Source organism: Musa acuminata, chromosome BXJ1-1 (assembly GCF_036884655.1).
Source record: "Musa acuminata AAA Group cultivar baxijiao chromosome BXJ1-1, Cavendish_Baxijiao_AAA, whole genome shotgun sequence".
In the NCBI taxonomy this organism is placed as follows: domain Eukaryota; kingdom Viridiplantae; phylum Streptophyta; class Magnoliopsida; order Zingiberales; family Musaceae; genus Musa; species Musa acuminata.
This window is the reverse complement of record NC_088327.1, coordinates 22,562,282-22,572,889: the sequence shown is the minus strand read 5'-3', so window position 1 is coordinate 22,572,889 and position 10,608 is coordinate 22,562,282.

Here is a 10,608-nt window from a genome sequence, read left to right as displayed (position 1 = left end):
AGCTTAGAATCCGTAAGGGTTCTAATACTTGGTATTAAAGCAGCTTTCTTGACATCTCGTTGCCCTTCCATAGCCATCCATCAGCCCTCTACAACCGCCCAAAGCAATTCTCATAATTGCTTAAAAAATCATCGTCGAATTCCGTCGTCATCTCCACCACCGCGGATCATCCTTTGATCTCCCTGTGAATTACAATAGGTTCTGGTTTCCTACTATACTACTATTGCAATTTAGTTATCCTTATTCAAAAATCCAAAAAAATTGTTCCTATATTACTGCATAAACTTTTTATTGCAAAGTTTTCATCTCTACGACGAAAGATGCACTGCAGAATTCCAACTGCATAGCACAGTTTGTATGATCTTGCTACTGATAAGCAGATAAGATTTTCTCAAGGCAATTGAGGAAATCTCTAAGCAATTGAGAAAAATCCTCCATGCTGAATATGTATAACCTCCCTACTGAGTGTGTATAAATAGCTATCAAGAGCTCACTATCAAAATGAATTAGGCAATTACATCTTATACATTTCATAGGTTCTTCTACAATTTCTATCTTTTTATCTTCTTCATTTAAATTTTAACATGGTATCAGAGCTTTCTTCCTTGCGGATGTAGGTAGCTCTGTCGAAGCCTTCTACTGCTCCTCTTTTCTGTTCAGTTGGAAAGGGCAGTGCTGCTGCTTACCTCTCCTCCAGTGTCGTTGCTTCCTATTCCGGAGCCGGAGACTACTTGACCACCTCCTACCCTCACAAGAACCTCGCCTACACTACCGTGGTGGCCGCCGTCCTCGCAACTGCTCCCCGGCCAGTGACCTTTCCTCCTCGTTCTCACATCTCACTCGAGCGAGAAGTGCTGCTACCGCCATCCTTACCGCCACAGCTATCACTGCCTTCCTGCGGCAACAGGGACGATTGCAGTTTTTATAGCTTCCATCTGCAGCCACTTCCCTCTGCCGCAGCAATTTCTCTGCAACTGTAACTGCTGCAGATTTTTTTTTCTTTTAACCTAATCACTGCAGATTTCTTGCTCATCGCTGCAGCTTCCTCGCCCATCGCAGCAGACTCCTCTGTAGTGCATCGCTACAGCCTCCTCTGCAACTTCCTCGCCAATCGCTGCATCGTTGCAACTTCCTCTATAGTGTATCGCTGCATTGTTGTAGCCTCCTCTGTAGTATCGCTGCAACCTCCTCTGTAGTTCATCGTTGCAGCCTCCTCTATAGCGCATCGATCTGCTTTTCTCCTCCTCCCTCCCTCTTATTGTTGAATCTCATATTTTGATGATGAAACCACTTGATATATGTTTATGATTTAATCTACGATTTGAGTGACGTAGGATACTTCGATCAGGATGAGACAATTAAAGCAGGAAAAATTATGTTATGCCAGAGGAACATGTCAATAGATTGGACGTCGAGCTAGTGGATTGGTCGACGTATCGACAGAAGGCTTCCGGCCGTGGACTCGGGCATCGGACCAAGAAGAGCGGGTATTGTGCCAAGGATATCGAAGTTGCGGAGTTAACTAGCCGATTGGGCAATAGGCCACAGGAGAGGACGATGCGCCGAAGAATCGGACGAAGCGTCGAGGGACCAATGACATGTCGGACAACTTGGTTAATTGCTTAGGATTAATTGTCTCGATCGAAGTTTTGTTTTACATATGCAGGATTAACTACAATGGAAGTAAGACATGCAGCAGGAGTTGCACCGGAGTCAAGATTATGATCACGTTGGGAGTTTGAGAGTTCGACGGAAGTCTGGACGGTCGTCGAAGGTTCTGCGGGAACAAATCCAAGAAGTCCAGGAGCTTGCCAAAGAAGCTCGTCGGAACTCGCCAAGTGGATTGTCGCAAGTCCAGGAGTTTGCCGAAAGTCCACCGGAGCATCGCCGAAGGTTCGTCGGATGTTCGCCGAAAGCTCGTCGAAAGAAGCGATTGACGCACCGGAGCAAGTTACAATAAATGTCTTAAGAAATATTATAGTTAGCATGTAGATTAAGTTTAAAATGGGAGGTGATCCCATTAACTTAATTTGGGGGCAATTGGGCCCTTGACAGACCCAAATTGGGCCGAATGGATCAACCCATTCGGACCAGAATTCCTGCTAGGCGGTGGCACCGCCCAGGAGATAGTCTCACAGGAAAGCTGGGCGGTGCAACCACCCCTGACAGGCGGTGGAACCGCCTAAGCTCGATCTCCGAGCTTTGCTAAGCGATGCAACCGCTTGAGCTCGGTCTCTGAGCTCTGCCAAGCGGTGCAACCGCCCTAGTCAGGCGGTGGCACCGCCCAAAGGCTCAATCTCCGAGCTGCTAGGCGGTTGTACCGCCCCAGTCAGGAGGTAGTATCGCTAGGACCCCAGAAATCCAAGAAATGACATTTTTGAGCTCCAAATTCAAACCAGTTTGGGGCCTATAAATACCCCACCCTTTCCTGCATGAAAGGGCACCGAAAGCTTGATCTTACTCTATGATTTTAGAGCTCAAAAGTGTTGTAAAGTTTAGAAGTTCTCCTCCCTATTTTCTTCCAAGTTTTGATCTTTCAAGAGAGGAGAAAAAATTCTATAAGGGTTGTCTCGTAAGCCCGTCAAAAGGAGTGAAACTGTAAAAGGGTGGTTGGCCTTCGCCTATTGAAGGAAGGCCTCCAGTGGACGTCGGTGACCTCATCGGAGGAGGAAGCCAAAAGTGGATGTAGGTCAAGATTGACCAAACCACTCTAAAATCTCGGTTTGCATTTACTTTCTATTCTCTAGCTTAACTGCAAACTGCCTCCATAGCTTTACTTTAACTACACTTCACCTAATCGAAGTTAAAGCAACTTCCGAATCGACTTTCATACTGAAATCGCTTTTATCGTATGAACGTCGTATTTCAGTTTGTAATTACATTATGTTCTCTATCTTAACTGCAAACTGCCTCTATATTTTTACTTTAACGGCATCTCACTTGATCACAAGTTAAAGTGATTTTCGAATCGGTTTTCTTACCGAAATCGTTTTTATCGTACGAACGTCATTTTAAATAGGCGAAAGTTTTCCGCTGCACTAATTCAACCCCGCCCCCCCCCCCCCCCCCCCCCCCCCCCCTCTTAGTACTATTGATCCTAACATTTTGGACAGAGTTCTTCCATATGCAGGGTACTAAATTGAAAATGAGTGCGACATATCACCCACAAACCGATGGCCAGACTTAAGTGGTGAACATATGCATGGAGACATACCTCAAATGCTTCACTAGTGATCGGCCAAAAGAGTGGACAAAGTGGCTTCCTTGGGCTGAGTGGTGGTATAATATAACTTATCATTCATCCACAAAATATACTCCCTATGAGGCTATGTATGGTCGACCTCCCCTTATGATCCCAAAATATGTGTTGGGCACCTCTAAAGTAAAACAAGTAGACAGGGAACTACAAGACAAAGACAAAATGCAATTTTCAGTAGAAGATTGGGTCTTCCTATGGCTCCAACTATACAAGCAAACATCAATCCAGACCAGCGGCTCATAGGCTCATGAGGAATTATTCGCTTTAGGTGATGGGCATACCTGTACAATTTTATCCTTTCGAAGCTCATGAGCTCCAAAAGGTATCTTTGTGGGGTAAGGGAGTCCTGGCAGACTTATAAGTGTTGAATCTCGTATTTTGATGATGAAACTACTTGATATATGTTTATGATTTAATCTGCGTTTTGAGTGACGCAGGATGCTTTGATCAGGATGAGACAATTAGAGCAGGAAAATCATGTTGTGCCGGAGGAACATGTCAGAAGATTGGACGTCGGGCCGGTGGATCGGTCGACATATCGACAGAAGGCTTCGGGCCGTGGACTCGGGCATCGGGCCAAGAAGAGCGGGTATTGCGCCAAGGATATCGGAGTTGCGGAGTCAACTGGCCGATTGGGCAATAAGCTGCAGGAAAGGACGATGCGCCGAAGAATCGGACGAAGCGTCGAGGGACCAATGACATGCCGGACAACTTGGTTAATTGCTCAGGATTAATTGTCTCGATCGAAGTTTTTGTTTTGAGTGTGCAGGATTAACTACGATGAAAGATAGACAAGCAGCAGGAGTTGCGCCGAAGTCAAGTTCATGATCACGTTGGGAGTTCGAGAGTTCGACGGAAGTTCGGACGGTCGTCGGAGGTTCTGCGAGAACAGATCCGAGAAGTCCAGAAGCTTGCCAAGCGAAGCTCGTCGGAACTCGCCAAGTGGATCGTCGCAAAGTCCAGGAGTTTGCCGGAAGTCCGCAGGAGCATCACCGAGGGTTCATCGGATGATCGACGGAAGTTCGCCGAAAACTCGCCGGAAGAAGCGATTGACGCACCGAAACAAAGCTGCAGAAATTGTCTTAGATCTAATCGTAGTTAGCACATTGATTAAGTTGGAAAATGGGAGGTGATCCCATTAGCTTAATCTTGGGGCAATTGGGCCCCTGAAAGACTGAATTTGGGCCGAATGGAGCTAACCATTCGGACCCTGATTGCACCAGGAGGTGCAACCGCCTAGGCCAGGAGGTGGCACCGCCTGGGCTAAGCCTCCCAGCGAGACTGGGCGGTGCAACCTCCCCAGCCAGGAGGTGGCACCGCCTGAGCTCAGTCTTCGAGCTAGACTGGGCGGTGCAACCTCCCTCATGAAATATTTATCTCATCACCCAATTATTTCTTTTCAATATTCCTCAAGTGATAATATGAATGCATGAGATATTCATGAATTTATATTGATGTATGCAAATGAGAAGTTTCGATCATGCATGGTAGGATGCAATGTGACAAATTAATACCATGATGATTTGAAATATTTATGATTTGGAATGATGCATATGCTTTTTATTATGATAATGTATGATGTATCATGAATGCTTAAAAAATTAAATAAATAAATGTTTATATCATGTTAGATGGTTTTACATATTATGCATGATAAGCTATAGTGATGAGTGAAACAATGATTGAAATAATATGAATGATGAGTTGGAATCATGCATATAATAATGAGTTTATATGTTTTGAAAATGTGCATGTTTTAATTTGAAAATATAATGATGCACAAATGAGATTAATACTAACCTTTGTCATGATTTAAAAATTGATGTAAAGGGTTTTTCCCTTCTTTTTGACAATGACAAAAGGGGAGATAGCTAGCTTGCACAATTCAAGAAGAAAGCAAAAATTGCACTTCTCAAAAGAGAAGAAATTGCTATCTTGAACATCACCAAGAAGTGCTATCTTGCAAATCTCAAGACACACAAATGCAATCATGCAAAATTTATAATTTCGCACATCATTAAAATTTATGATGCTTTGGTGATTATGCATGTTCTAAAATGTTATAAAATTCACTAGCATGCATGATGTAGAACTTAGCTATATTGAACATCACCAAGGAATGCTATCTTGCCTATCTCAAGAAGCAAAAAGTTAACTTGCACATCTAGCAAAACTTATATTTCAAGAAGCAAGAGTTGCTTTCTTGAACATCTCAAAATTGCTAGCTTGCGGGCCTTAAAATGTAGAAATTTTTTGCTAGCTTGTATATGGTAAACTTGCTATCATACTACCATGATGATGAGCTTGCCTTATCTTCATGATTATATTTGAAAAACTATGGCAAAAATATGTCCGAATGATTAAATGTGTTAAAATTATTTTTCGGACTTTTTTTTTTATTAAATGATCAAATCACTTGATTGCCATAATGATTTTACACAATTACTTGCCATGATTACATGTTGGAAATTATGTGCTTGAATACAAAAATTTCCATGATAATAAGCATGTTTTATCTTCATGATTGTAATTGAATATCTCTAGTAAAACCCTGTCTGAATGTATGAGAGTGTCAAATTTCATTTTCGGATTTTCTTGATCCTAACAATTGGATTTTCTTGATACATTATCCTCTTCCGAATTTAACAAGCATATGTCATATCAAGTTTAATTCACATCATTGATTTTTGACATATGGAATCATCTAGCAAATGCACTTATCATGTGAAAAATATTTTTCGAGAAACATATTTGATGATTCCCTCTTATAAAAGGAAGATATTTTTACATACAAGGATTTGACTCACTTACATATCTTAATCCTTGCAAAAATGAAGTGTGCTTTAATATCTTATCAATTTGAACTTCATATATGGCTTTCCTCCTTCATGTAAAAAGATAACAAATAAAAAGGAAGAAGCAATAAAAGCTATCTCCATGTCATGTTTTCCTCGAGATGTTTGCATAATTGGTATCCTATCACTCACTGTTGGAAAATGACATACCAACTTATGGCATCGCACTTATATTTAAAATTTGCTTATATCGGTCTCCTTGTTGTTGATGACAAAGGGGGAGAAATATATAAATTGATACTATGAGTGCCATATTTGAAGAATATGAATAGATGTTATGAATGCCATATTATGATGAGATATCAAAAGCAGCATTCATATGAATAGGTGCTATGAATGTCATATCATGTGAAGATATCAAGAAATTGAATCGCAATTTTACATGTTGATATCTTACCATTTGATGATAGCAAACTTGCATGATGGTAACAATAGATATTATGTTTTTCATGCAATGAGTTGAACCAATATCACAAACACTTGATTGTGGTACTTCTCCTTTTTGTTGATGACAAAGGGGGAGAAGTATGTTGATGAAAGTATGTTGATGACATGACATGTGATGCATAAGTTTATGCATATGTTCATGTTGATGTGTTGCAAATATTCATGATGAATATTGCAATGACTTGAATTCAGTTTGAATTCAAGGTTCTATCAATATGGCATATTGATAGGGGGAGTTTGTTTAAACTTTGGGAGGTAAGGCTAACTCCGTTTATGATGACATGTTGCTTAGATTTTTGAATCTAAGAGTTTCTATCAATATGGCATATTGATAGGGGGAGTTTGTTTAAACTCCAGGAGTTAAGTTTAACTCCGTCATCAAGTGGTTGTCATCATCAAAAAGGGGGAGATTGTTGAATCTCGTATTTTGATGATGAAACTACTTGATATATGTTTATGATTTAATCTGCGTTTTGAGTGACGCAGGATGCTTTGATCAGGATGAGACAATTAGAGCAGGAAAATCATGTTGTGCCGGAGGAACATGTTAGAAGATTGGACGTCGGGCCGGTGGATCGGTCGACGTATCGACAGAAGGCTTCGGGCCGTGGACTCGGGCATCGGGCCAAGAAGAGCGGGTATTGTGCCAAGGATATTGGAGTTGCGGAGTCAACTGGCCAATTGGGCAATAGGCTGTAGGAAAGGACGATGCGCCGAAGAATCGGACGAAGCGTCGAGGGACCAATGACATGCCGGACAACTTGGTTAATTGCTCAGGATTAATTGTCTCGATCGAAGTTTTTGTTTTGAGTGTGCAGGATTAACTACGATGAAAGATAGACAAGCAGCAGGAGTTGCACCGAAGTCAAGTTCATGATCACGTTGGGAGTTCGAGAGTTCGACGGAAGTTCGGACGGTCGTCGGAGGTTCTGCGAGAACAGATCCGAGAAGTCCAGAAGCTTGCCAAGCGAAGCTCGTCGGAACTCGCCAAGTGGATCGTCGCAAAGTCCAGGAGTTTGCCGGAAGTCCGCAGGAGCATCACCGAGGGTTCATCGGATGATCGACGGAAGTTCGCCGGAAACTCGCCGGAAGAAGCGATTGACGCACCGAAACAAAGCTGCAGAAATTGTCTTAGATCTAATCGTAGTTAGCACATTGATTAAGTTGGAAAATGGGAGGTGATCCCATTAGCTTAATCTTGGGGCAATTGGGCCCCTGAAAGACTGAATTTGGGCCGAATGGAGCTAACCATTCGGACCCTGATTGCACTAGGAGGTGCAACCGCCTAGGCCAGGAGGTGGCACCGCCTGGGCTAAGCCTCCCAGCGAGACTGGGCGGTGCAACCTCCCCAGCCAGGAGGTGGCACCGCCTGAGCTCAGTCTTCGAGCTAGACTGGGCGGTGCAACCTCCCTGACAGAGAGGTGGCACCGCTTGAGCTCAATCTTCGAGCTAGACTGGGCGGTGCAACCTCCCTGACAGAGAGGTGGCACCGCCTGAGCTCGGTCTTCGAGCTCTAGCAGAGAGGTGCAACCGCCTCAGTCAAGAGGTGGCACCACCTGGGCTCAGTCTTCGAGCTCTGCCAGGCGGTGCAACCTCTCCAGTCAGGAGGTGCAACCGCCTGATCCCGGAATTCCGGGATTTGATCGTTTTGAGCTCCAAATTTGAATTGGGTTGGGGCCTATAAATACCCCACCCATTCAGCACTGAAAGCATAGAACACACACTCGAAATCTTGCTATCTTTCTGTGTTTCTTAGAGCTCAAAACTGCTAGTTCTCCTCTTTCTATTCTTCAAGTTTGAGTTGTAAAGAGAGGAGAGAAAACTTCTGTAAGGGTTGTCTCCTAAGCCCGTCAAAAGGAGTGAATCTGTAAGAGGGTAGTTGGCCTTCGCCTATTGAAGGAAGGCTTCTAGTTGACGTCGGTGACCTCGTCGGTGGAGGAAGCCAAAAGTGGAGTAGGTCAAGACTGACCGAACCACTCTAAATCTCTGGTTTGCGTTTATTTTGAGCACTTTATCATTACTGCAAACCTCCTACATAGCTACTGCTCTCTGCGCCTTTACGAACAAGTTTCTAAGTGCTGATCTTTTCAAATCTGCATTCAGACGTAAATCGGTGTTTTCGTACGATCTCTACATTGCGGTTTACGTTTACGTCTTGATTCTATTTATAACTGCAAACTGATTTCTGCGAACGAGTTTCTTTGCAGTTTACGTTTACGTCTTGATTCTGTTTATAACTGCAAACTGATTTCTGCGAACAAGTTTCTTTGCAGTTTACGTTTACGTCTTGATTCTGTTTAGACGTAAAACTGTGTTTTAGACGTAAACTACTTTTAAACGTAAAACTACGTTTAGACGTAAAACTACGTTTAGACGCAAACTGCGTTTAGACGTAAAACTACGTTTAGACGTAAAATTGTGTTTAGACGTAAAACTGCATTTAGACGCAAACTGCGCTTAAACGCAATCTGCGCTTAGACGCAAACTGCGCTTAGACGCAAACTGCGCTTAGACGCAATCTGAGTTTAGACGTAAACTGCGCTTAGACGCAAACTGCGCTTAAACGCAATCTGAGCTTTGACGCAAACTATGCTTAGATGCAAACTGCGCTTAGACGCAATCTGCATTTAGACGCAAACTACAAACTGCATAAATTGCGCTTAGACGCAAACTGTGTTTAGACATAAACTGCACTTAATCATAAGTAATCTTAGAATTGGCTTTTGCATCAAAATAGTTTTTATCGAACGAACGCAGCTTTCGTTTTTAATCGCTGAAAGATTTCCGCTGCACTAATTCACCCCCCCCCCCCCCCCCCCCCCCCCCCTCTTAGTGCTCTCGATCCTAACAATAAGCTCTTGGTTTCCACCGAGGTGCAAATCTTGAGCCCTCCTTCTAGCGTCAAAATGCTATGAATCTTTATGTCGTGACTCGAGAAGGGGCATAGCTTGGTTCGGTCTCGATTGTGTAAGATCGTTTGCATGGTTACTCAAAGGGAAGGCTTCATGGAGAAGGGACAAAGAGTCGTGATCATCGTCTCCTAAGGTGTTCTCCGACAAATCCGTAATGGGCTTCTGGTCCTAAGTCCCTGCACAATAAGTCAGTGCCAGAGAGAGGAGTTCCAACTTGACCCCTTCGAAGCTTAAGTCTATTTTTGTAGATTGTGAATCTTGTCCCCAAGCATATACCTGGAGATGATTTTTATACCTTCCGTAAGGAGTCGACTCCTCTTGTGCTTACTGGCATCCGTCGACACTTCCAACGAGTGGTTTATCTGTTCCACGGCCATCCTCCCGACCCCATGTCTCCGTGTCTTGCGGGATTGTATCCTTGCCGGTAAGCATTACTTAATTTTGAACGACATGGATTTATTGTAAGTCACTTCAGAGCCAAGCGATGTTGCTTTTGAGCTGAGCTACTGAATCAATTTTTGATTCAGGATGTCGTCGTTCCTGAATCAATTTTTGTCATTTCACACTGCTTTGAAGGCAACATGCAACATATCACCAGATATAAGAAGCACAAATATCACTTACAATTTTCACCTCTCTCTAAAATGCAGAGAATTGCTGTTGCATGGGCATGCTGCATGACCAACTTGTACTTAGACTTCAGAAGACGTAAGTGGAGATGCTTGAACAGACAATCCACATGATTATTAATCAAACTGAGTCCAACGTGCATAATTGCAAAAATGGAACCTTTCTATTCTTCTAATCTCTGTCTAAACGATAAAATAAATGGTCTTTTTATCTTGGATGTTGACTGGAAAATTAAAAACATTTAAATTATTCCTTAAAAATGTAATAACGACCATAAATCTAACTGCATACCCACATGGAATATGCTCATCGTGGACGAGCAAATATACATGCTTTAAGCATTTCAAAATATTTTTAGTAGTAAGCTAGATTTAACTTGGATGTTTTTACGTATGATACATACTGGTGTATGAGTACATTAATACGGTATATACTGGAACATCAGTATGCATCAGAAGGCTTTCTTCCTTTTTATCTCCTATTTGACTATTGCTGCTATTCTCCT